A 27,415-nucleotide genomic window follows, 5' to 3' on the forward strand; every position below is an offset into this window, starting at 1 on the left:
CCGATTGGCCTCCCTCCCACGGTGAACGGAGCTAAACACGGACGAAATGCAAAACTCGGTGAGCAGAAGAGGCCCAAGCGTGAAGGCAGAGGAGGGAGCCCGCTGAAGTCTGCTTCCCCTTTTCTGAGGTTCTGGCCTTAAAATAGCAGTAATTGTTGTGTGGCCTAGGGCGTCTCCGCCCCTTGGAAGGACTGAGTCCCTCTGTAAGCAGGTGCGTGACTGGCCCAGCCCACCTTCTATCTGTCTCAGCTGTGGGGGAGGGCGAGGTGACACATAGAGGCCGAGCGGTGACACCTCGTGCCCACAAGGGTGGAGACCGGAACTGCCACCCGCCGCGCACCTCAACCTGTGTGGGCATCCGTTGTCCCACAGCGTCCCTTTCTCTCCTGTGCGTGTCTGAAATCGAATGAACTTCGCGATGTAAGCATTTTAGTTGGGGCTGTGCGCCTTCTGTTCTGTGATCTGTGAGGTTCTTTGCGTGGTAGTGGACCCAAGAGTCTACCATGGCGTCAGGGCAATTTCCAGAATGGCGTGGACACCCAGCAGTGGTGAGAGATTCAGTCGCCGGGAAGAGGGAGCAGTCGGGAGTGCGTGTGCCTGCTGACGCCTTCTCAGAGCAAAGCGAAAGCCGCACGGAGAAGTGTAGGGCTCCACCTGAGAGCCGGATGCTGCAATTGATCACAAAGACCTGTTTGGTCTCAATGCCATTATTAACCTCCTAGCCTAATTCACAGTCTCAGAACACCATACCCAACAGTTACACATTGTTTCCAAGAACACATGGCACCTTCACCAAGGCAGACAAATGTTGGGCCATAACAACTCTCAATGGCTTTAAAATGGTTGAGTAACTATTCTGGTTACAAGGAATTAAATTAGAGATCGGTAGAATAGTATATGAAGGAAAACTGCAAATGTTTGTAAATCAAGCAACATATTACCAAATAAATCACAGGCCAAGGAAGAAATCAAAAGTCAATTAATGTGGTCGGTACTGCAGCATGGTGGGTAAAGCTGCCACCTGCAGCGCCGGCATCCCATATGGGCGCCGATTTGCCTCCTGGCTGCTCCACTTCCAATCCAGCTCTCTGCTACGGCCTGGGAAAGCAGTAGAAGATGGCCCAAGTCCTTGGGCCCTGCATGCGCATGGGAGACCCGGAAGAAACTCCTGACTCCTGGCTTCGGATCGGCCAAGTACCCACCCCCATGTAAGCCTAGGGTAAGCAGAAGGAAAAGAATAAAGATGACAGCAAGTTGATGAAACACAGAAGAAACAGCAGAGAAACTAACAAACTTAGACCTGGACCCTTGAGAAGATCACCAAGTCCGTAACTCCTAGCCTGATCCGTACCGAAACCGAGAGGCCACACAACCAGGCTGTGCTGTAGCTCCTGTGCTACAGCGGAGCGTGTGAAAGGCGTAGGAGGGTTCAGCAGCCAGGAGGCAGTGACAGGGAGGTGGGGAGCAGCTGAGTCGGTTCAGGTGCTGATGGAGGATGGGAAGGCTGATGTGTCACCAGGCAATCTCTAATCAGGCAGAACCAGGGGAGCAGGTGCTCCAGCAGCCACAGCACCGGAGATGCACACCGGACAGCCGGCCGGCCGACGTGACAGTGCACAGGCAAGCGAGAGTAGAGGCAGGCACAGAGAGTCTGTCTTCGCTAACTCTGCTGTTTGGCTCCTGAGCCTGAGTGTGGGACAAAGTGGGCCTCATGCTGGGTCAGGCGCAGGCAGTTTGTGGGTTTTGTTTCTTCATTTGTCTTATTTATTTATTTATTCTAAATATTTACTTGAGAGGCAGAGAGAAACAAAGAGAGATGGAGATGGTGTGTTCTCATCCGCTGGTTCACTCTCCAAATGCCCACAACAGCTGGGGCCGGGCCAGGCCAAAGCTGGGAGCCAGGAACTCAATCTGGGTCTTCCACGTGGGTGGCAGGTACTCAACCATTTGAGCCATCCCGGCAGCCTCCCAGGGTGCACGTTGGCAAGAGGCTAGAACCAAGAACAGAGCTGGGACTTGAGCCCAAGCTCTCCAATATGGGATGTGGGCATCCTAATTGACATCTCACTGCTAGGGCCAAATGCCTGCCCCTGGCCTCTGCTTTCAGGGTGGGTGTGGAGAAGGGGTGACAGACATAGACACCATGGACCACGACCATCAGGCACGTCACCTCGCAGACCTGTCTGTTTCAGGACTATAGTATCCAATGTACCAAAGCAACAATCGCAAAGCCAAAGCCCTAGGGAACAAAAATATCAACATGGGAGTATTGTGAAGAACGATATTCAGTTATGCAGATATGTTCAGCTTGAAACTCCCTCCCAAACTTTCAGGAGTGTTTTGGAAACCTGGTTCATAAAGTCTGAAAAACCCTTGGTCACTCCAAGTAAAACAACCAAACACCAGACTTCAGGCCAAAGTGGAGTCTCCACCACCACGCGTCTTAGTTGTTGCTGTTGGTGCCTGCGACTGTGGGTTCAATCAACTGTGGAACCAGAGCACTCGGGGGAAATCGCACCTGTACTGGACACGTACAGACTTGCTTCCTTTGTCATTAGTCCCTAAACGATGCAGTATAGCAGCTCTTCACGAGCACTTACATCATGTTGGGAATCTAAGTAATCCAGCAATGACTGACATACTGTGGAGGGAGGGTCCTGGAACCAGTCCCCTCCCCAGGACCAGGGCAGCGGAGAGGAGCTCCCAGTGCGTCGGGGTTTTCTGAGCCTTGCTCGAAGACCAAGCCTGGAACCAGCTCTTGCTGGTTAAACCGCTCTGTGCCTGCAGCACCATGCTGTTAGGTGGGCTTTCCTGATTATCTCACTTCACTCTCTTAGTAACGGCCCCCACCCCTACCCCGAGAAAACCGGACACAACTTCCCTGTTTCAGGCCTGGGAAAGTAAGGCTAAAACAACCCGAGTCTTGAAGCTGAGGTCAGAACCAAAGCGTTTTGGTTACCAGCAAACAGCCATGCTGGCCTTTTCTCAAATTCCATGTGTACTAGCAAAGCTGCAATTAGAGTGCACAAGATTTAAGATGCACTAAATACCTCAATAATCAATAAAATCATTTCAATGCACCATTTTCAAAAGCTAAAATTAACGTCAAAATATCCCTGGTGACCAAAGTGTCAAGATTCTGAGCAAAGGCCAGTGACTTGCTTGTTGTGGGACCGGTCCTTATTGTGCAATAGCACAATCTTTTCCACCCAGTCTGTAACTCCAGGCCCCTGACCGCTCCCAGTTTGCAAAGGTGTGCAAACAGATTGGGCAATATGGAACTTTCTAGACAGCCCCGCTCTGTGATTGCAGAGCAGGCTGACGACCTGGCTGGGGTCGGACAGCCAGGGAATGACCACGTTGGGGTCAGACCCTGCCGCTGATGATGGCTGCCCGAGCCTGACTGTTCCTCCCCTCTCGGTGACCCCAGCCAGTTAGGAGAAAGCGTGTAAATGCACCGCGCTACACCCTGGAAGTGGCTAAGAGCCCAAGGAAAGTTCCAGGGAGTAGCCAGGACCAGGCTCCTCTGGCCGGCTGGTCGGGCTGTTGCATAACATGCCTGCATTCCAGAGAGTATCTGAGTGCCAGGGGCAAGATCTATTTTTTGTTCACTGACATATAGGGTGTGTCCTATTTTTCAGGAGCCCTAATAAATGGAAACCTATGTTTACATAAGAAGTACATTAAATTCTAATGACTTTGGCTAAATCCCGTGGAAGCCCATTCAGTGTCAAGTTCGCCTAATCTATTCCATGGAATTTGATTCACAGTTGGTGGGTAATTTGACTGCTTGCTGGGTAACTGGGGCAGAGCACTTACAACTGTGCGGTGGTGAACAAGATAAAATGTATCTCAAAGTAAGCCGCGTGGAGTCTTCCCACCCAAACAGGTAAACAGTGACTTGCCATAGGAGCCCCGTGCTACATCAACACACAGGAATGTTGTGGCGGGGAAGTGGAGAAGGAATGACTTGCATGAATCAGTGGTATGGGACTAAGATTGTAAGCTGGGCACGTTGGAGGGCTTGGGGGGAGGGACACGGCGGGGGGGTCTTCCATCGGCTGGTTCACTCCCCAATTGGGCACAACAGCTGGAGCTGAGCAGATCCAAAGCCAGGAGCCAGGAGCTTCCTCCGGGTCTCCCACATGGGTGCAGGGGTTCAAAGTCTTGGGCCATCTTCTACCACTTTCCCAGGCCATAGCAGAGAGCTGGATCAGAAGTGGAGCAGCGGGGACTCCAACCAGTGCCCATGTGGGATGCCAGCACTGCAGACGGAGGCTTTACCCACTATGGTACAGCGCCGGCCCCACAATCTTAACCTTGGCAGAGATGGTTGTGAACGGAGGAGAACCTCCAGGGAGCCCCTCAGAGGCTCGCCCAGCAGCTGTCTTCCCCTAGGGAGCCCAAGAGGAGGAAGCCCACCAGGAAGACTATGGAGAAGGACGCGGCAGAAGTGGTCAGAGGAAGCAAGGACCGGGCACTGCCGGGAAGGGGAGTGGTCAGCCCGAGGGGCAAGCAGGGGAGAAGGTGGAGCCGGATGGAGGGGCGGGGCGCTGCCAGACACTGGGGGCTGTTGGACCTGAAGGTGCCCTTGGTCCCGAAGTCCTTGAGCCAACAGAGGAAACACAACCATGTTCTAATTAATCTCCGTAGAGGTCTCTTACGATAAACTCTGGGCTATCTTTAGAAGGACACTCAGGAAACCACTTATGTTCACTGCTTTCAGGGAGGGGACAAAGGGAAGAGCTTCCCCGTACCCTTTGGTGCCTTATGCCTTTTGAACCAAGTGCTATTTAAAAAATTAAGCAGAGAACACAATCCACCCATGTTGGGAAAAGTGAATGAAATAGGAACAAATTTTTTATTTTTTTGACAGGCAGAGTGGACAGTGAGAGAGAGAGACAGAGAGAAAGGTCTTCCTTGTGCCATTGGTTCACCCTCCAAAGGCCGCCAAGGCCGGCGCGCTGCGGCCGGCACATCGCGCTGATCCAAAGCCAGGAGCCAGGTGCTTCTCCTGGTCTCCCATGCGGGTGCAGGGCCCAAGCACTTGGGCCATCCTCCACTGCACTCCAGGGCCACAGCAGAGAGCTGGCCTGGAAGAGGGGCAACCGGGACAGAATCCGGCGCCCCGACTGGGACTAGAACCTGGGGTGCCGGCACTGCAAGCCGGAGGGTTAGCCTATTGAGCCACGGCGCCAGCCAGGAACAAATGTTTTAAGAGCACAATCTTCATAGGACATTTCAACAAAAGAGAGGCAAGCAAGCAAACCCTTAGACATTTCCAACAAGCAGCTTTATTGGGGTGGGTGTTTGGCACAGCAGTTAAGTTGCTGCTTGGGAAGCCTGGGTCCCGTGTCGAGGGCCTGGTTTGCTCTGCTTCCCGTCCAGCTCCCTGCTGGTGCACACCCTGGGAGGCAGCAGGTGACGGCTCAAGTACTTGGGTCCCTGCCACCCACGTGTGAGACCTGGATGGAGTTCAGAGTTCAGGTTTTGACCTGGCCCAGGATCTGGGCAATGAATCAACAGATGGACCCTGGAAAGGCTCCTCACAGCCTCTCCCCCCATTTATTTATTTGAAAGACAGAATGACTGAGAGAGAGGGAGAGGGAGGGAGAGGGAGGGAGGGAGGGGGGAGGGAGAGAGGGAGAGGGAGGGAGATAGAGAGAAAGAGAGTTCCATCCAGGGATTCCCTCCTCCAAACGGTTGCCAACTGCCAGGGCTGAGCCACGAAGAAACCAGGAGTCAAACTCCACGTGTCTTCCACATGGGTGGAAGGGACCAAGGAGCTGGGCCATCACCTGTTGCTATCCCAGGTGCGTTAGCAGAAAGCTGGGACTTGAGCTGGATTCGATGGATGCTGGCACTACACCTGGCAGCTTAACCTGCTGTGCCCCACCAGCGAGGCCTTCCTCATGGGCCTGGCTAATCCACTTCTGATCCAGCTCTCTGCTGTGGTTTGGGAAAGCAGTAGAAGATGGCCCAAGTCCTTGGGCCCCTGCACCCACGTGGGAGACCCGGAGGAGGCTCCTGGCTCCTGGCTTCAGGTCGGCACAGCTCCGGCCGTGGTGGCCATCTGGGCAGTGAACCAGCGGGTGGAGGATTTCTCTCTCTCTCTCTCTCTCTCTCTCTCTGCCTCTCCTCTCTCTGTGTACCTCTGACTTTCAAATAAATATTAAAGAAAGATGCTATTTAGGGAACCTGCACCCCATATCCAAGTGCTGGGGCTCAAGTCACAACCATGGTCCTGATTCTAGCTCCCTGCAGTGTAAACCCTGGGACAACAGGTCATGTTCAAGTCCGGGACAAGACCCTGACACCCATGGGGACCTGGATCAAAGTACCCCAACACCCATGGGGACCTGGATCAAAGTACTGGCTTCCAGCTTTAGCCTGGCCCAAGCTCAGCCATCACAGGCATTCGGCAGAGAACCAGCACCGGGAGCTCTGTGTGTCTGCCTCCCTTTCTCTCTCTCTCTCTCTCTCTCTCTTTTGACAGGCAGAGTTAGTGAGAGAGAGAGAGAGAGACAGAGAGAAAGGGTCTTCCTTCCATTGGTTCACTCCCCAAATGGCTGCCACGGCCGGCGCTGTGCCGATCTGAAGCCAGGAGCCAGGTGCTTCCTCCTGGTCTCCCATGGGGTGCAGGGCCCAAGCACTTGGGCCATCCTCCACTGCCTTCCCGGGCCACAGCAGAGAGCTGGCCTGGAAGAGGGGCAACCGGGACAGAATCCGGCACCCCAACTGGGACTAGAACCCAGGGTGCCGGCGCCACAGGCGGAGGATTAGCCTATTGAGCCGCGGCACCGTCCTCTCTGTCTCTTGAATTAAAAACAACAAAAAGCGTTAAAAAGGTGAAAAGACAAACCATAGTTTGGGACAAAATATTTGCCAATCACATTTCTGATGTAGAACTTCTATCTAGAACACATCAAATACTGTCAACATTTAATAATAAACAAACAACTCAAATTTCTTTAAATGGGAAAAAGATTTGTAGAGTTCAACAAAGAGAGGCAGATGGCAAATGAAAAAATGCTTGGTAGAGAAACACAGTTAAAACCTAGTGAGCTACCGCCACGCCCAGGGGAAAGCTGAGAACTAAAAAGACCTTGCCAAGAGTTGGTGAGGATGTGGAGCAACCGGAACTCTCAAACTTTGCTGGTGAAAGCGCACAATGGTATAACCACCTTGGAAAAGTTCTGGGAGTTTCCTGCACAGCTAAAAATGTTTACCCCACGACTCTGCTCCTAGGCGTTTACACAGCTGGTGTACCTACAAACTGGAATACCGTTCAGAAACAAAAGTGAACAAGAAACTGATAGATGCCACGTAGGTGAATCCCAAAGACAACGTTGCTGAGTGTAAGAAGCCAGACAGCAGAGTGTGCTGTATGTGACTCCAATCACACATCGTCTTAGAAAATGCATCAGTGCTTTGGTTGCCTGAGGATGGGGGGTGGGGAACGAAGGGTGGGAGGGAGAGATTTCAAAGGGGCATAAGGAAGGGCCTCACTGTTGGGGCGTAGCGGTTAAGTTTCCAGGAATAAGCAGGTGGTGAGGGAGGCTCAGCACCAGGAACTGGTCTGAGTCCTTGTGATCCATGCGTGCCTGGAAGCCTGCCCTACTTTGGGACATTTTTGCTGTTTAATTAGGTAATTAATTAACCAATTTTTATTTGAAAGGCAGAGTTACACACATAGAAGAGGGGAGAGAGAGAGAGGGACGGAGTGAGCGATTGATTTTTCCACCTGCTGGTTCACTCCCCAAATGGCTGCAACGGCCAGGGCTGGGACAGACCAAAGCCAGCACAGAGCTTGCTGGACTGGAATTGGAGCACCTGGGACCTGAACTGGCACTCCTATGGGATGCTGGCATCGCAGATGGAGGCCTAACCTCTGGGGCTTTTTTTTTTTTTTTTTTTTTTTTAAGATTTATTTATTTAGTTGAAAGGCAGAGTGACAGAGAGAGAGAGAGACAGAGACAGAGAGAGACAGACAGAGAGAGAGGTCTTCCATCTGCTGATTCACTCCCCAAATGGCCATAATAGCCAGGTCTGGGCCAGGCTAAAGCCAGGAGCCAGGAATTCCATCTCAGTCTCCCACATGGGTGCAGGGCCCGAGCACGTGGGCCGCCTTCTGCTGTCTCCTAGGCACATTAGCAGGACGTTGAGTGGGCTGAGCAGCCGAGACCACCCAGCTTTCTGATGTGAGATGTCAGTATCACACGCAGAGGCACCAGCCCCTTATCCTAGGACCTTCCAGGTATCCAAACCAGTGGGTTACAGTAGCTCCCTGGCACTTGGGTGGGTGTGCGCCAGGCTTCAGGGTGGCACTAGTGATGTCCTTGCTCTGGTATTCTGGGCCTGAATGGTCCTGTCTCCCACTGAGTGGGGCCACCTGTGCAATCCACAGGCCATTAAGGAAAAGATGGCCTTTGGCCTCTGGCCAGGGTCATAAAGAGGGTGTGGCTTCCAGCTTCTAGAGCTGCACTCTCTTGGATTGTGCACTTGGCGAGAAGCCCGAGGCTAACCGTGAGGCCGCTCGGCAGCTCGGGAAAGGTCGTGAACTCCCACAGCGGCACCGCGAAGGCACCGTCTGGAAGCTGATCCTCAGATGATGCTGCCCTGGCTGACTCTCAGCGGAGACCTCAGCAGAGACCCGGGGCCCAGCACACTGAGCTTGTCTGTCTATTTAATTTATTTGAAAGGCACAGAGAGCGAGAGAGTGAGAGAACGAGAGCTTCCATCTGAGAGTTCACTGCTCCTATGCCTTTACCAGCCAAGGGGGAGCCAAGCCAAAGCCAGGAGCCAGGTCTCCATCGGGTGCTCCCGCACGGTCGGCAGGGCCTGGGTATCTGAGCCCTCGCATCAGCAGAAATCTGAATCAGAAACAGCGTCAAGACGCAAACCCCAGGACTCTACCTGCCACGTGGGTGTCCCAGCTGGTGTTCTGACCACTGGGACACATGCTGGCCCAAGTGTCTCGCTCACAGAAATTTCACAGAGGAAGTATAAATTGTCATTTGAAGCCACTGAATTGTGTGATGATTTTTAGAGAAGTGTTTGTTTATTTTCATCTACTTGAAAGGCAGAATGACAGTGAACGGGATTGGGAGAGAGAGAGAGAGAGAGAGAGAGAGAGAGAGAGAGAGAGAGAGAGACCTTTCATCCAGTACTTCACTCCCCAAGTGGCCACAACAGCGAGGGCTGGGCCAGGTCGAAGTCAGGAGGCAGGGGCTGCTCTGGGCCTCCCGCGTGGGTGTCGGGGCCCAGGCACTTTAGCAACCGTCTGCTGCCTTCCAGGCTGTGTTAGCAGGAAGTTGGATTGGAAGTGAAGCTGCCAGGACTCGAACCAGAACTCTGATACGAGATGCGGGGTCCTGACCCGCTGCGCCACAGACGCCCGCCATGTGGTGCATTGTCTGCACAGTGACACTTGCAGAGACCAGCACGAAGTTTCTTTCTTTCTTTCTTTCTTTTTTTTTTTTTTGACAGGCAGAGTGGGCAGTGAGAGAGAGAGACAGAGAGGAAGGTCTTCCTTTGCCGTTGGTTCACCCTCCAATGGCCACTGCAGCCAGCGCACCGCGCTGATCCGATGGCAGGAGCTAGGTGCTTCCTCCTGGTCTCCCATGTGGGTGCAGCGACCCAAGCACTTGGGCCATCCTCCACTGCACTCCCGGGCCACAGCAGAGAGCTGGACTGGAAGAGGAGCAGCCGGGACTGGCGCAGAGTTTCTTAGCTTCCGTTCTTAGCTGCAGAATGGAGCTTTGGGTGTGACTGAGTCCCCCAGAGGCTCGGGCCCCGGGGCACTGATGTTGAGGTGGGGTCCAGGGGAAGGTCAGGGGCTCCATCCTTGGAGGGATCCATGCTGGCCTCGAGGAGGGGATCAGCTTGCAGGAGAGTGGGATCCCTGTCGGGGAGCCTGGTGCTTCCACCGAGCCCGGCTTCCACGTGCAAGCCCCCACCAGGAGGCTCCGGTCAGAGCTGTGAGCTAACAACCTCTTTGCTGTACAAAGTGCCTGGCTTTGGGTATTTTGTTACAAAAATAGAAAACAGACCAAGTCAGCAGCATCCTTCATTTTGCAGCACAAGGTCAACTTCCAGGAAACACCGGGCCTTTATTTCTCGTGTGGGCCTCCGCCCCTCACCTCTCTCATTCCTATGTCTTCTCCTTACTTATTCTGTTTTTGTTAGAGAGAGTAAGAGCCCGCGCCTGCTAATTCACTCATTAAATGCCCATGACGGCCATAATGGGGCCGAGGCAAAACTCAAGCCAGGAACTCAGAACTCAATCCACGTCTCCCAGGGAGTGACAGGAACCCAGCCACTGAGCCACCCCGCTGCTCGCCACCGTCTGCATCAGCCGCGAGCTGGAGCCGGGGATGGAGCCCGGCTACTCCGACGTGAATGCAGGCGTCCTACCCACAGCCAAGCAACTGCTCTGTGTTCTCACTGTGACCCTCAGCAGCCAACGGCTTTGGGCGGACGTGGTGGGGTGGAGGAGCTCCGGACAGCGGGAGCAGGGTGCTGACGCGTGCAGAGGTCTCAGGGCACCCGCGGGGCTGCTCCTGCGCAAACACACGCAGACTGGAGTGACACAGGCTTCGCTTCCACAGCTCCCCCTCCCCCACGACCACCATCTCAAAGATCACAATTAATCTAATGTAATTACTGAAATCACAATTAAGCTAGCCCATGCAATAACCTGTACCAGGGAGTCTGTAAACTGAACACACGCAGGTAAACGACGACGACAGCTGGTGCGCCCTGTTGGCACAATCAGCTTAGGAAATGAGCTCTTAACAGAACAAGCACATGTGAAGCCCCTGGGAGCCCCTTTAGGATTGTGACCCCCCCCCACACCTCGCACACACTATAGGTTCCACACTCTCCTGAGCTTCCAGTATATTTGAATTAATCATTTCCTGCTTTTCTTTAGAGTTTTCTAAAACTCGCCCTTACAGGTGTCCCTGAACAATGATCTAATCCTGAAAAAACCAAGGAGCGAGCACACACCGAGGTGTAATAGGATAATATTGCCCCAGTTGGACGGAAGCTCCCAGGAGAAAACAAACAGAACAGTCTCCAGGTAACAGCCTGACTCCAGCTGCCCTGGGAATCCACCAGAACTTCAACGTCCCCAGAAGTCCTGGGGAACGTAGGGTATCCTAAGACCACAGCAAGGGCAGGAATGAAGGTAGGGAGTGTGCTGCTCTGTGTTTATCTGCCACTAAGGTGACTAGGCCTGGGGCCAAATCTCAACAAGATATTTCTGGAGAGAAGAAATAAAACTCAGCTGATCGAGAAGCAACAGCTAAGGCAGAGGGAGGAATCTATAACACGGCGAGCTTTGAATAGTTCCTGCAAAATGTGCAGTAGGAAAAAACTGTGCCTGGGTTTCAAAGTGCTTTTGCACCAAGATAAGCTTATCTTTTAATTCTATTTTCACTTGAACTTTTTAAGTACTTTCCTGTACGGTTCAAGGTATGTTACAAATGCATTAGAATCTGGGTCAAGTTTTCCCAAGCATTTAGTCCTTGTGTCAAAGGAAAGAGGCAAAGGCAGGGGACAGTCCTCGCGGCCTGGCTCCCGGGCGGTGCTGTTGCACTGACCGCTGGCCACCTGGGGCGTGGTTGATGCCCAGGGCTCCCTGCACTGCCTTTGGGGATTCTGAGCCCCAGCCTCTGCCCCACGTCTTCGCTTTCTTCCATCCTGTGCCCGCCTCATTCCTCCTTCACTTCCCGGTGGAACTCGCTTCTTGGGAAAGTGTTCATGGGAAGTCTATTAGCCTGCTTTTCTGTTACTACAACAAAATACCTGATGTGGCCCACCTTTTAAAGGAAGGAGGATTATTTAGCGCAGAGTTGTGGAGTTCCCAAGTCCAAGACGAGATATCCCCGACGAGGGCTGAACGGTGGCTGGGATCACGAGGGCAGAAGAGGTTGTGAGAGGGATCATATCCCCAGACAGGGAGCCAGGGAGAGCCTGGGGCCTTCCTCCCTCCGGAGAGCCTGCCCCTGATGACCTAAGGACCCACCCTAGGGCCCACCTCTTAGGGGCTCCAGCACCTCAACACTGCCACACTGAGGACCAAGCTTCCAACCTGACCTCCTGGGGACACACTCAGCCCATACCCCAACCATGGCAGAATATAAAGGTTTTTGAGGTCGTGCATGGAAAGCATCTTATCCTGGGGCCAATCTTGTGGTGCAGTGGGTTAAGCTGCCTCTTGCAAAGATGGCATCCCGCTGGGAGCGCTGGTTCAAGTCCTGACTGCTCCACTTCCAATCCAGCTTCCTGCTAACACGCCTGGGAAGGCAGCAGAAGACGGCCCAAGTACTTGGGCCCTGCCACATAGGTGGGATGACCAGGATGGAGCTCCAGGCTCCTAGGTTTAGTCTAGCCCAGTCCTGGTTATTGTGGCCATTTGAGGAGTGAACCAGTAGATGCAAGATCTCTATTTCTCTCTCCCTCTGTTTCTGTCTCTCCCTCTCTGTCACTCTGCCTTTGAAAGGGAGATTCTACCCTGCACAGATGACGTAGTAGGTGTGGAAGTCTCAGCTGGAAGCCATCTCCCTTCGTATTTGAAGGTGTTGTGTCTCCCTCACTCAGAAGTGCTGTTGAGAAGCCTGAAGTCATTCTAATCCCTTCTCTGCTTCTTGCTCATCCTGTGCCACCCGGAAACTGTGTCCTTCAACTCTGAGGATTTCATTTATGTATTTATGAAGATTTACTCATGTCAATGTTTGGACACAAACCTTTGTTCTGTGCCTAGGCTTTTTTTTTTCTTTAAAGGTTTATTTATTTATTTGAAAGGCAGAGTTACACAGAGAGAGGGAGACACACACACACATACACATACACAGATCTTCCATCTGCTGGTTCACTCCCCAGCTGGCTGCAACAGCCAGGGCTGGGCCAGAACGAAGCCAGGAGCCAGGAGCTTCTTCCAGGTCTCCCACGTGGGTGCATGGGCCCAAGCACTTGGGCCATCCTCCACTGCTTTCCCAGGTCATAGCAGAGAGCTGGATTGGAAGTGGAGCAGCCGGGACTAGAACTGGCACCCACATGGGATGCCAGCGCTTCAGACCAGGGTGTTAACCCGCTGTGCCACAGCGTGGGCCCCTTGGCCTTTTTTTTTATTTAAAGGTTTATTTATTTATTTGAAAGGCAGAGTTACACAGAGAGAGGGAGACACACACATACACACACATGCACACACAGATCTTCCATCTGCTGGTTCACTCCCCAGCTGGCTGCAACAGCCAGGGCTGGGCCAGAACAAAGCCAGGAGCCAGGAGCTTTCTCTGGGTCTCCCACGCAGGTGCAGGGGCCCAAGGACTTGGGCCATCTTCTACTCCTTCCCAGGCCACAGCAGAGAGCTGGATCGGAAGTCGAGCAGCTGGGACTCTCCCATTCCTTAGGATGTTATTTCCTTTGTTGATTGATGCACAGAAGCTTTTCAGTTTTGGGCAGCCCCCTTGTCTATTTCTGCTTTTGGTGTCATATCCAAGAACTCTTATATCCAAGAACTCTTATATCCAAGAACTCTTTGCCAAGGTCAATGTCAAGAAGCTTCCCCTGTCTTGCTTTATTCTAGGGATTTTATCATTTTGGGTCTTATCTCTAAATCTTTAATGTAACCTGATTTGATGTTTGTGTGTCATGTAAGGAAGGGGTCCAGGTTCTTTTTTATTTTTCATGTGAATATCTAGTTCTCTCAATACCATCTTCTGGGAGACGACCCTTCCCCTACTGTGTGTTGTTGGCCCCTAATCAGAGATCACCTGGCCACATCCGGTGGGTTTATCCCTCAGCTCTCTTTTCTGTCCCATGGGTCTGTGTGAGCAGCTTTCTTTAGCTGCGTGTTTAGCATTCATAGTTTGTTCATGGCTAAAAGGCTGGGAACTCGGAGCACAGGATTGGGTCTGGAAAGCCCAGCATAAAGAGTTCCATGGAGTTCCATGGAGCTGGTTCAATTAGGAAGTGGCCGGAGAACGCAGGAGTGACAAAGGACGGACGGAGAAGCGATGCAGCGCTGTGTTATGGGGACAGCCACCACTGCAGGCTTCCGGCTCTGTTCCATAAGTTCTGTCTCGGGAGCCGTGTCCCGTAGCTGTCCACGCAGATGGAAAGGGAAGTGCTTATCCTTGAAGGTGGCCCACAGCGGCTATCTCCCGTGAGTGCCAGGGTGGCATGCGGCTAATGCCCATGCGAGGCTCTGTGGACCCTCGTGGGTGAGGGCCAGGCTTTGGGAAGGCGGCGGCTGGGGGTGGAGTCAGGGGCAGGCTGGAGGGGATCAGCAGCCCGGCACACAGTCCTCCCACACTGACCAACAGCTCACTGAAGGGTGGCCAGCTTACACCGCTTCTTGGGGGTGGCCCCCAGTGGCCCGTCCTGTGGTTTTGTTCTTGGGTTGATCCCATTCCTCAGAGCAGGGTCTTCCACGCCCCTAGCTGGATGAGGCTGGCCACGTTGGTAGAAATCAGAGAACCGACGGGGGCGGAAGGTTCTCCACACATTTATTCCCGCAGCCTCCTCCTCCAGCCTCAGTCCCAGGAGCCCTTGAGTGTGGCGATGCCGGTGCCTTCTCCGTGTAAGCCGGGTCGGCTCTCCGCTTTGCTGAGTTTGCTCAATCAGTGACCGTGCATCTGCTTCCCAGCTTCTCAGCGCATGCGGCTTTTTTTTTTTTTTTTTTTTTTTGACAGGCAGAGTGGACAGTGAGAGAGAGAGAGAGAGAGAAACAGAGAGAAAGGTCTTCCTTTACCATTGGTTCACCCTCCAATGGCCGCTGCGGCCGGCGCACCGCGCTCATCCGAAGCCAGGAGCCAGGTGCTTCTCCTGGTCTCCCATGGGGTGCAGGGCCCAAGCACTTGGGCCATCCTCCACTGCACTCCCTGGCCACAGCAGAGAGCTGGCCTGGAAGAGGGGCAACCGGGACAGAATCCGGTGCCCCGACCGGAATGGGGTGCTGGTGCCGCAGGTGGAGGATTAGCCTACTGAGCCGCGGCGCCGGCCACGTGTGGCTCTTTTCTCCTCTGCTGGCCTCCTCTGCTTGAGATTTTATGACTCAGAAGAAGAGCGCAGAAGAGAAGTGTGAACAGAAAGGTGCCGACTGCAGCGCGCCGTGCCCTGCCTTGGCCCGCAAGCTGGGGGCCCTTCCTGCTTTAGCTCCATCGCTGCCGCCCCAGGCCCTCCCAGGAGTAGTCATGCCCCGTACGCCCGCCTGGCGTTTTCTTATTTGTTGGGCACTAGAACGTGAGCTCCGTGAGGACCACGGGCCCGGTCTCTCCCTGGAGCATGGAGGAAGTGCACTCATTGTGTCTGGGGACAGCATTTTGAGTATCACATGGCCTGTGACCCTGTGTGCACCATACCCTGAGCCAAGGAAATGAAGGCTGGCGCAGGTGGGGCAGGGAGCCGGGGCCGCAGGCTCATAGGGGGCGCCGGAGTCCCCGAGCAGAACAGTGGGAGTCTGGAGACCCTGCCCAGAGCCTCCAGGAGGGGCCGGGCTGCCGGCTCCCAGAGAGCAGGGCCGGGAAGACAGGCAACCCAGAGGGGAGCACCCTGCTGGAGGCCCCGCCTGGCCTCTCCCTGGAGCCGAGGGAGGGGTGCAGAGGCAGGAACACAGCCCAAGAAGCCTCAGGGACCCAGGGAAGACATGGGTTGGGGGCATTTGCAAGGGAAGACTGCTGCCTCCTGTGTCACGTACCAGGAACCGGATCCCATCAGCCAGGGACACTGCAGGGGCTGCTCACCTCCCTGGAGACCTTTACTTAAAACACACACACACACACACACAGAGCCAGGTGCTCATTGTAACAAACTCAGACACCAGACATTTATAGAATAAAGAACAATTCTCCAATAGAGCCGGCATTTAGCCCAGCCCTCCCTCCCTCCTGCCTTCCTTGCCTCCTTCCTCCCTCTCAGAAATGAAGGTAATACATTCACGTCATTCAAAATGCAAAGCCAGGCAAGGAACAGAGGGACAGGGCTCGTCCCCTCCCCTCCCCCACTCCTCTCCAGCTCCCTCCGAGGTCTCCTCCTCTGGGGCAGCCAGGTGTAAACACGCTCTCTGCCCACCCGGGTTTCCTACTGGACGCTAGGGAACAGCAGCAGCAGCACCCCTCAGAGCGCAGGCACAGCCGTCGGCCAGGAGCCGCGGCTCAGGTCTGGGCTGTTCACTTCCTGTTGAGTCGGGGCCATCCGAGCCGGGGTGGCAGCCGCGCTGGGTCTCTGCCGGGACTCAGAGTGACAAGGAACACACAGGGGTCGGGGGCGTTCAGCCAGGTGTCAGGGGCTTTCCGTTTAGGACGGAACTCTCCCAGCTGTAAGGAGGGCTGGCTCAAGACACGCGCTGGCATTTATGACGGGAAACTAAGCTTCAAGGTGGCAGATAGGGGCCTTCTCTGAAGACCGTGTGGGATGTGCACTTGGGAGAGGCTTTTAGGTGAGCAGCCCAGGGCAGGGGTGCATGACTCCCTGGTCATCCCACAGCTGACCTGCAGGGTCCCCCATCAAAGCAAGAGGCCGGGGCACTGCTCCCAGGAAATACCTGGGGACGGGCAGCAGCAGGGTGGGGCCCAGGGCCTGGATCTGACATTTCCCGACTGGAGGTGGAAGACCGCACCGAGGCAGGGGAGGAAGGAGCTGGCAGACCAGGAAGAGCCACAAACAGAACTGAGTCCTTTTTTGGGGAACTCGGAGGGGCTCAATCCTGGCTCTGGTGCTGCCCACCAGCGAGGGCCGACCAGGTCTCTGACAACTGAGTGACTCCGCGGGGAGCGCTCATCTCAAGCAACTCCAAGGATTTTCAGGTCTTTTTTGAAATGCAGACCTGTTCAGGCCTGTTTGGCTGGCTCAGAGCCCCTTAGGATGTGTGAAGGCAGAGTCCTAGCCCTGGTCTCAGGTAGTGGGGGGGGGGGGGGAGGGCAGAGGAGGAAGCGGCAGGGGCGACAAAGCCGGGGACATCTGGGAGGACCCAGGAGGAAGGGCTCGCTGCGGGGCTGTTTCACAGAGCCGCACTGAGGGGCCCATCTTGGAAATTCAGCTGAGGGCGGCTCAGGCCTGTTGGAGCAGGGTGTGCGCCCCTGCGGCTCAGTGCGCCAAGCACCCTGCCCAGGAGGGGCCCACGATGCCCAACACGTCCCCAGCTCGGCCCAAGAGGCTGGTGCCACGCCGACCGGGGGGACGAAGGCCCTGTGTGTTTTCAAAGGCGGGCCACAGCTAGTTCCGTGGTGTCACCCTCCCCGCCATCTGGGGAGCTCAGCAGCGGCTCCCCTCCCCCGAGCACGTGCGGCTCCCTTCCGCCCCAGGCCCCGGCGACAGTGTCCACGGCTTAGGGATCCATTTCCCGCCGCGGCTTGGCCGGAGCGGCTCTCGGTGGAAGAAGCAAAGTGAGGTGGGCTGACAGGAAACCCGGCTTTTTTTTTTTTTTTTCCCCCCGCCTCTGCTTCTCTGGGTGAAGGGCGGACAGGAGGTAGACCGTGATGGTTGTGTTCACGCCACTCCTCCGGCGAGCGCTCCTCGCGCTGGTCCCCGTGGTGACCCTGCCGGGAGGCCTGGCTGCTCACAAGAAAAACCTGGAGGACATGGCAGCCTGCCCAACCGCGGTGGCCCTGCATCTTGTCTGCTCATCGCTTTTTATTTTATACGAAGACAAAAACCGGAAGCCTGGAAGTCTGCGCTGTTCGCAGAGGCAAAGCCATTAACTGAACGAGTGGTTGCAGCCTGGCCAGCCCAGCCCTCACCAGAACCCCCCAGCAAGCCCGGAGGGGTCCGCACTGCGGGGCCAAGAGCAACATCCAGGCTCCGAACCCCCGTGTCCTCGTCAGCCAATCGCGGCGCCGACACAGGAAACGCCTTCGGATGGTGAGTGGCACAGAAGCGAGCCTATGGGCACGGAGGCAGCGAAGGGGGTGCGGTCAGACTCAGCCAATAGGATGCAGGCCGCCGCTGCTGGGCGGGAGGAAGACAGCGAGCGTGCGCGAGGCGGCGCCCGGGAAGGAAGCTCGCGGAGCCAATGGCCGCGGCGGGCGGGCGGCGGCGCGCGTGCGCCCTGGCTCCCCGGGCTGCAGGCGGGAGGCGGGGACGGTGGGGGAGGGGAGCGGGCTGGGGCCCGGCGGAGCTCCTGCCGCCGCCGCAGCCGCCGCCGCAGCGAAGAGGCCATGTTGTGTGGTGTGTGGGGCGGGGGGAGGAGGAGGAGGGAGTAGAGCCGAGCGAGGAGACGGCAGAGACACCGCACACACACGGCACAAGATGGCCGGAGAGGCAGCAGCTCCCCGAGCTGTCAGGCGCTCCGCCGCGGCGCGGCAGGGCCCAGCGGCCGGCGGGGAGCCGCGGCCGGCCGCCCCGGGCCCGCGGGAGCCGGGCGGCGGCGGCGGAGGCCGGCGGGGCGCGCGGCTCGGGGCCCTGGGCGCCGGGTGCGGCGGCGGCGGCTGAGGCGGCTGAGGCGGCGGAGGCGGCGGCTGAGGCGGCCGAGGCGGCGGAGGCGGCGGCGAGGCCCCGGGGCGGGCGCCCGGGCGCTCGGGGCGGCGATCGGAGGGCCCGGCGGCCGCGCTCGCGCCCGGTGAGTGGCTCCCGCGTCCCCATTGTCCTTTGTCCTTGGAGCAGCGGCGGGGCGTCCTTGAGCGCCGGCGGGCGGCGCGGCCGGGGGCGCGGGCGGGCGGCGGGGCCGCGCGGGGGCCGCTTGGACGGCGCGGGGTCTCCCGCCGCGGGCCCGGGTCTGCGGCGCGGTGGCCGGGCTCGGGAGAACAATGGCCGCGTTTAAACGGGAATGCAACTTGGGCTTCAGCCCCGTTGGGTGTTGGCTTTTAACTCTTTGGCGGCCGAGCGGGGCTGCGGCGGGCTCGCGGGCGGGGCCGGGGTCCCGGGGCCCCCGCGCCTGGGCGCTGTGCGGAGAGGGCGAGGGAGCGGCGGGCGGCGGGGCTCGGCGCGGGCTCGGCTCAGGCCCGAGGCTTTGGAAGTTTGCGTCCGCCGTCGCGGGGTTTTAAAGGACGGTGTCGCAGGGCGCGGTGCAGAAACTTCCACAAAGGGCCGCCGGCGCCGGGGCTCGGCAGGGCCCGCAGGGAAGTGGGGCTGCTCTCGGTCATGGGCGACGGAGAGGAGCCATATTTGTTGCATTTGTTGCATGTGGAAAACCCAGATGTGCCTCAGACGAACTGCACGGGAAAAAAAAAAAATTACAGGCTTCGCAGGCAGCTGCGGAGTTCCCTGTGTGGGGTTTCTGGCCGAGACATTGTCGGGAAGGGAATCGAAGCTGAAGGGTGTGAAGGGCGAGCCAGGAATGCACAGACCTTTGTGTGTTTTAGGCGATCCCTGCTCATTCCGCGGAGCCCTTGTGTGGGGAAGGTGCAAATGGTGGGGGGCAGACCCACCTCGCACCTCCGGGCCCGCCGACGCCGCCGGCTCGACCGTGTTCCTAGGGGCCTTTCGCCCCCCGAGTAAAATTGCTTTGTTGTTTTGAACAGCTTTCAGATGGTGGTACAGGTTCCATCCGTTGCGCATATCTTGATCTTACAGAATCTGCCGTTTAAGTGCAGTTCTGGGTTTTCCGATGGCCATTTTTGAAATTTTGAAACCCGAAAAGTGGTTTTAAACGGATACTCGGAATCTAGGTTTTTTTTAGAGTCCTTTTGAATAGTAAAATGAGAAATAATTGCTAGCAGTTTAACCTCAAGATCTTTTCACATGATAAATGGGGGAGGGGAAGACAGAAAATATGCAAGACCCTGGTTTGAGATTGAGTAAAGGTCATAGATACCCTAAGTTCTAGACTTGCTTAAAAGACGAAGCTAATATCCCACTTGGCGAGATCAGATAACTAGTGCTTTAAAATTTAAAGTAACCAGTGGCCATTTTAACTTCACTAATGTTTCTTTGAGGAGTTAATTTTTAATTGTTCAAAATTGTAAAAGATATTTCTAGCTGGCGAAGGAAATTTTCAGGTGATTTCATTCTATAAAAATAATGAACTTTACCCTTTGTTTTTGTTTATTTCCTGTTATCAAAAGAGGGAACAAAAAAACAAGGTCATAATCTGAAATCAGTCTAGATATTCGAATTTTCTATAATTCTTTTTCTGATACCTTAGTCTATAGTATTTGTCAAAACAGCCAAGAGATGAGGAAAACAACGACTGCTGATAGATACTAAAGATAAGAGATAGCTGCAACCTGCAGTGTATGTAGGTTGTCTGTTCTGGAGCTGTCTCTTAAATGTGCACGTACATCTTTCAGATGTTTTATCATTGTTTCAGCATACTGAATCTTTGGCCAAGAAATGTTTTAAAAGTCGAAATGTTGATATCATCTTTTTTTTTTTTTTTTAAAGGTAACTTACAAGATTAAAATCGATTTGATTGCTGATTGTTCTGAACAAGTACATCTTTTATTTGAGGTAAGATTGGGATATTTTTTATTGCTTTGACGTAAAAACTGATTAGATTTTTGTTTTGCTCTTAGAGAATTTATATTTTAAGAACCAGTATTTATGTATGACTTTTAAAAAATCTAGTGAGAAAATACTTGAATAATAATACGGGGCCTTGAAACCATTTCACGCAATGATACGCTAAAAGTATATGAGCATAGCCATTGTAACAATGTATCCTTTAAATAGTTTAAACTGCTGAAGGCCCTTTAAAAGCCTTTGTTTAGTTTGGGAAATAGGGAAAAAACTGAATTACACTGAAGGAAACCATTAACCAAAGATACAGTTTTTTCTTTTTACGTCTGTATTACGCCATGCAGACAAGTTTAATCTTTTAAATATTTACAGAAGTAATTTATTGGAAAATTTGAATATTTTGCTATCCATACCAATAGATTTTAAGGAAGAATATTTTAAACAGTTTTGAGGCTAGATTTTAGTATAAATTTTGCATAATTATGAAATTTTACAACATTTATTTCTGTTTGCTGTTGATAACTTCTAAAGTAAGTTATTTATAGAGTATCTTTTTTCCTCCAAAAGGGACGCCATTTTGAAGACTGATACCTTGACATTTTATCCTTGGGGATAAAGGAATCTTTGGGAAACCTCTGTGTTTCAAATAGCAAGTAAGTAAATGTTTTTTACTCAACATCTGAAATTCAATAGTTACTAGCATTTGAGTAGAAAAATATCATTGTTAGTGAAACAAACTGTAGACTGTTATGTGAAAGAGGATGAGAAAAGACCCATCAAATTACCTTACCTCCAAACACTTTGTTAATCCCATGAAAGCAGTCAGTGTTTGTAATTTATGTCAGAGCAGTAGGACATGCAGTACTTCCCAGGCAGGCGCTGCTTTCGGATTATAGTTACGTCTGCACTAGAGTCCTTAGGATTATGTCTTACAATCTGAAATGTGTATTCTTTAGCTTTCTTTTAAATAATACAGTTCATGTTTTAAGAGTGGGTGAGAATTTTACATTTGCTGATGCATTTCAAAAGCTAAATAGATAAGCTAATTTATAGTTACTTAAATGGGTTTAAAGTATTCATTTTGCCCATTTTCATGAGTTTTCCAAAAACCTAGAGTATTGTGTCCCAATGAGATCTTTAATTTAAAGCGTAAAAGATGGAAAAGTTCACAAGCACAATAGGTATTGGTGCCAGCATTCCGTGTATATAATACAGCGATGTCTTAAAATTAGAAACATGGAAAAAGAAGATGTCTGCTGATGTTTACGGAAATGAGTCTTTATTCTTAAGTTAACGTTGAAGCTGGGAATTCATTTCAAGTCATTATTAGTGACTGACCAGAGAAAATACATAGTAATAGAGGAAACCTCTTGGGAGACAGAATAGACATGACTAGTTAATTAAAAACAAGGGCAAGCTTACCATGGGGAAAAGTCTATATTTTAGTCTTTGAAGTTCATGTTGAAGATAAAGTACAATCTTTTGTTGGTTGGTGTTGCCTCTGTATTGGTTCAAATAGATAACAGCAATATTTTTATTGCCTTTGTTTTATTTTAACTTTTTCTTTATTATCCTTTTTGTAGTTTAATCAAATTTATGTCTTTTAATGGTGTGCAAAAGAAAACTAAAATTTGGGTTTTGAGTGATACTAAAAAAAGACAAAACAGCCATCATCTCAAGCTGCTTTGGCACAGATGTCAAGATGAAGCGTCCCTACTGATGGAATATGAAATGGGCATTCATGGCGTTGGGCATTAGAAAGATTGAGAGTTGGGTTTCTCATGTGAAACATAAGTCACTTTGAGTGTAAAAGGCAACATATTTATAATGGGCTACAAGAGTATTTCCCCTCTTTAATGGACCAAATCATAAACGTCTGAAAGAATTGTTAAATATTTTTATGTTTTTAATCCTAGTGTCAGTAATTAACAAAAAAAAGCTTCTCAATGATAGACTATAATTCCTAGTCTAATGGAATGCCTCTTTATCGACAACAAAACACTAGAAAATCATATTTTATGAAAATTTATGTGTACTTACACTTTTATGATAATACTTTATATAATATTTTTATATGTACTGTTTGAGCCAGTCTTGTATTGTGGACAAAATTGGTTGACTGATAAATAAGAACAGCTGTAAATGTAGGTACTATTATAAGTAGGTAACACATAATCTGTAAGATACATGTGTATATATATTAGATAAGTATAGATACGTTTTGCTCTAAATTATTTTATTTCATAGGAAAGGTAAGTTGTTATTTACCACTATTCTCTGCTTAAAAATCAGAATGATTGTATACTTAAATATCTGTTTCTGTGTTAGCATTCTGGATTAGTTAATCATAAAGATCTTTGGATCCAGCTGGTGGTTGGGTTAGATCGCATTTGTTATTCTGATAACTGTTTACAAAGTGAGCTGACATTCCACAGAATGAAAGAAGCCATGTTGTACTCACATGGTTTTCATGAGCCATAAATGACTTTTAGAGTCTGGGTTATATGACATAGGTCAGCTCAAATGTAATTTTCTTTAAAATTTAGTTTACTGTTATTCAGTCTCATGATTTTTTAAAAATCGGGATATGAACAATTAATTGATTTGCTTTTTGTCTGATTTTGCTGAAGTGTAAGGGAAAAAGTGGTACTAGGAGGACGCTTCTGTCTCCTGTAATCAGGTGTGTGATGGGAACATGTAACGGAGATTCAGCTTCTATGGAAGTCAGCCCTGCAGTCTTGACATTTTGCTTTCTCTAGGCCTTCGTCTGCTAATTTGTTTGAAGGCTTTGGAGAGTCTAGTCTTTTAGGATCCTTCTTAAGTTTTGTGATAAAAATAGTTGTAGGAAGTATTTAATTCTAGTATACAAACTAATTTTTGCTTTGTAATCAGGGGTTATTTTTCTGATGAAACTATTGGAATAACGTAAGACTGAGATGTTAGTGTCCTTGACTTTCCTGCTGATTTTTAGGCATTTGAAGCTATATTAGTAAGTAGTGTAAAAGCTGACATTGGAAAATAGGCTTTAGTAGAGCAATTAACGTGTGACATCTAAATAATAAATCAGCATTCTAAATTTCTTTTAATACTTTCTTATCTGATCTAAATTGGAGTATATTTTCATATATCACATTATAGTTTGCAGCTGGCCAAGACTATAAATAAGAGGACTTAAAATTTGCATGCCTGATATAATCTATTTAATTTCGTTTAAGAAATGTCTGCACTTCAAAGATAAGCATCCTCATTTTACCACCTATCTTCTCAAATGGAGTGGTTCATTGCAAACTTTTATTTTCAAATTGGCTTTTTCTACATGTAATTAACTTCTACAATTTAAGTGAAAGGATGTAATAAGATACGAGTTATTTACAGCATTCAAGCAGCTTGTTTTGTATGTTTGAAAACAGTTTTGATTTATACATTATGTAATGCTTGATCTGTGTTCGGAAAATATTTTTTTGCTCTTTGAAACTAAGCCATTTATTTGAAATTGCATATTTCTTAAACAAGCAATTAAGTCTTCAACATGTACTTCTTGGTAATGATACTCATTTTATTTTAGTTGGGATGGCCCAGCTGAGTATTTTGTAACATTGATGTTTTATGAGTTGTCTTACAGCAGGTTTCTTGGAAACGTTCATTAGTTTATCTTTACCCTGTTTTTTGTAGATGTCTTATATTTCATAGTGCTCATAGCTTTAATTCTTTATTTTAATTTTAAAATGAAGGAATTAAGGTGACAAATATTGTAGGAAGAACAGGAACAGGCTAATGATAATAGAAGAATTGAAGACTAGCAATCAAAATTACATTATATCTGATTTATCATTGAATCTGAAACCATAGTATTTCAAGATACTAAGGATAGCTGGAAATAGAAAATCAAGTATTTGAGTTCTGCAACCCTGTGCCCCTTTTCAAAGGATGGCAAAAAACTATTGCAGACTTGGTCAGTTTTGAGGAAGTAGATGCCATGGTGGATTGTATCTCCACGAAATCTCTGACACCAATGCAAAGTGAGGTCAAAGTCCTTTTCTGTATGGTAGTTTGAGAACTCAGAATCAAGCAGTGCTTGGGGCCGGCCCTGTGGCAGCTGTGGTAGAAGCTTAAGCCTCTGCCTGCACAGTTGGCTTCCCATTCTTCCCATTTGGGTGCCAGTTGAGTCCAGGCTGTTCCACTTTATCCAGCTCCCTGTTAGTGCACTTAGAAAAGCAGCGGAGAATGGCCCAAGCCCTTGTGCTCTGGAAGAAGCTCCTGGCTTCGGCCTGGCCCAGCCCATCTGGGGAGTGAACCAGCTGATGGCAAATCTTTGCCTTTCAATAATTAAATAAATAAATCTTTTAAAAAACATCAAACACTGTTTGAACTAGTAGGTTACTTATTTGTAAGCACATTATCTCTAGCCTAACTCTATAAACATAATTCTTAAAGCCTAAAATTTCCACAAATTTTTCAGGATCAGACCAGTGTAATAGATTTACCAAAGAAATTTCTTACATCAACATTTCAGTTAGTTTTAATGTTTACTTAGTATTTAAATTAATTTATTTTACTTCATTGGTTTAAGATTTGTTAACAAAATCCTGCCTTATCAGGTCAGGTAAAATTTGGAAGCTTAAAAATAATATTTCTTTTCAGTTTCATTTGCTAACTTTTTGAGAAGGTATTTGAGCACCTGTTCTTACAGTAACTTTGAAGCACCTTTGCTCTATTAATTTGAAGTTCTAAACTTATGGCATACTACTTTGCCTTCTAAAAATCTTTTTTCTTGAACTTTTAAATAACATTTAAAACATTCTGCATAAATGTGATTATTATAATCATACTTAGGAACAAGCTGGCTGGAAAAGCAATACACCTGCATGCAGAAGTATTTCAGATATGAGTAACAGTGTTTCCTTTTGTAGAGGGAGATATTTAAATGTAGTGGAAAGTACAGCTACAATATTTTGTTATCAAATACCTGTCTTAGAATGGGTTAGTGTTGCCTGGGGTCACCAGTGGTAGATGATTATGTGTATTGTGTTGATAGTGGTATGTGATGGTGGCAGATAATAGGAAGTGGAAAGGTGACCTTGCAGATGGGTAGAGAGAGCTCTCCTTTGTTTAGAAGGCTTGCAAATAGATTAGATGAGAACCAGAAACAAAAAAAAGAATGATGTTGGCTCTGTTAAAAAAACAACAACTAGTTTTCAACCCTGGATGACTATCAGATCCCAGAGAGAGGGGCCCCGAGTATTTGCATACTGCTTCAGAGTTCGTGAGGGTGGAGCCTGAAGCTTGTGGTTTTATAGTAACTTGCTCTACACTGAGCTTCCTGTGCCCCCTGAGTTACAGTCTTCTCAGTTTCTCTGTGCTTTGTTTGGAATATGTTGTTCATCATACAGGTGTGCTTTGGTTTACAGGACGCTGTCTTGGTAGACACCAGAGCATTGCATTTGTCTTTTCCTGTGAGTAAATTGACGTTCTTTTGTCTTCTGCAGAATGTCAGCACTCCAGAGGCCTGCACGGTGTAACGGACGGTGGAAGCTTTTGGTGAGTATTTAATTTGTATGCTTGATCTATTTAAATGAGTTTGGGAATTTTTGAGTAATTGAAGCAGAATTGTAAAAAAATAGAGGGATTTAGCAAAACATTATAAGAACATCAAAATGGTTAGATTTGAAGTTTATTAATAAAATTTTGCTTATTAATTTATTCCAACCTATTTCTTCACGTAGATTCTTGCCAAAATTCAAATGTAAACTAACTCACACTTGAATATGCGTCTAACACTGTCTTCGATCTGGTCAACACCCTTGGTGTTTTTGCAAATAAAGTTTTATTGCAACACAACTGCTGTTTGGTTTAGATAATTGTTCATGACTACTTTCCAACTTGATGCATCGTGGTTGAGGATAGTTGTACTGCATAGCTGTACAGTCTAAGACGTCTGCCATATTGTCTGATAAGGAAGGCTGTCAACCTTCACTGGATCTCCCCCAGCTTTCAACTTTATCTGTAGAGCTCAGAAGGCCTTTGGGCTTCTCTTTTAAGAGATTTTCAGTGTTATAATTAATTACTAGTAATAAATTAATTCTAAACTTTCCTAAAACTTGAAAGGTCATCAAAGAGGTATCTAGCTTGAGTGACACTGAGATTATACTTTGATACTGGGAAATATGTTCCTTTCACTACCATGGAGTAGGTTTTCTTTTATTTTTTAAAAGATTTATTTATTTGAAAAGATTATTTATTTGATTAAAGATTATTTATTTGAAAGACACTTTTAGAGAGATCTTCCATCTGCTGGTTCATTCCCCAGATGGCTGCATCAGGCAAAGGATTGGCCAGGCCAAAGCTGGGAGCCACAAATTCTATCTAGGACTTCCACATAGGTGACAGGGTCCCAAAGCCCAAGCATTTGGGCCACCTTCCACTGCTTGCCCAGGACCATAAGCAGAGAACTGGATTGGAGGCCTAGCAGCTGAGACTCAGATGGGCACAAGGGATGCCTGTGTCCCAGGCAGAGGCTTACCCCACTGTACCACAACATTGTCCCTGGGAGTAGTTTCTCTAATTCCCAAGCTGAGAACCAGAATAAAGTATGACGTTTTTACAAATGAGTTAAATTATTGAATTATTACTGACAGAACTTTTTAAATAATTGTATACTAGCTGTTTCATAGGAATAATTCTTTGTGAAACTTTGGGAATCTAAATTTTAGATGATGATTTTTGCCTCTTGTTACTACTAAAGCTTTCATTGTATAAGTGGCTATTAGCCTGAAAAATAGTTTTTTTTTTTTTAAAGAATTATTTTATTTATTTGAAAGAGTTACAGAAGAGAGGTAGAGCCAGAGAGAGAGAGGTCTTCCATTCTGCTGGGTCACTCCCCAAATGACCGCAACGGCCACAGTTGAACTGATCCGAAGCCAGGAGCCAGAAGCTTCTTCCAGGTCTCTCACATGGGCTCAGGGAACCAAGCACTTGGGACATCTTTTCCCAGGCCATAACAGAGAGCTGGATC

At 49.9% G+C, this 27,415-nt stretch overlaps 1 long non-coding RNA gene across 6 annotated transcripts in view; it reads left to right on the forward strand.

Annotated features, from left to right (window-relative positions):
- Positions 1–27,415, forward strand: part of LOC133769754 (uncharacterized) — a 48,978-nt gene that overhangs the window by 15,568 nt on the left and 5,995 nt on the right. For 2 of the 6 annotated variants that reach the window (XR_009867231.1, XR_009867230.1), the window contains 3 exons: positions 20,329–20,394; positions 20,971–21,056; positions 25,890–25,941. This is a non-coding gene — a long non-coding RNA (uncharacterized LOC133769754). Of the gene's footprint in view, positions 1–17,655; positions 17,869–18,136; positions 18,175–18,487; positions 18,566–19,054; positions 19,944–20,328; positions 20,395–20,970; positions 21,057–25,889; positions 25,942–27,415 lie in introns of those variants that run through there. The other 4 variants (XR_009867232.1, XR_009867234.1, XR_009867229.1 and 1 more) reach the window with 4 other exon arrangements.

This window comes from Lepus europaeus, chromosome 11 (genome assembly GCF_033115175.1).
Source record: "Lepus europaeus isolate LE1 chromosome 11, mLepTim1.pri, whole genome shotgun sequence".
Taxonomy (NCBI): Eukaryota; Metazoa; Chordata; class Mammalia; order Lagomorpha; family Leporidae; genus Lepus; species Lepus europaeus.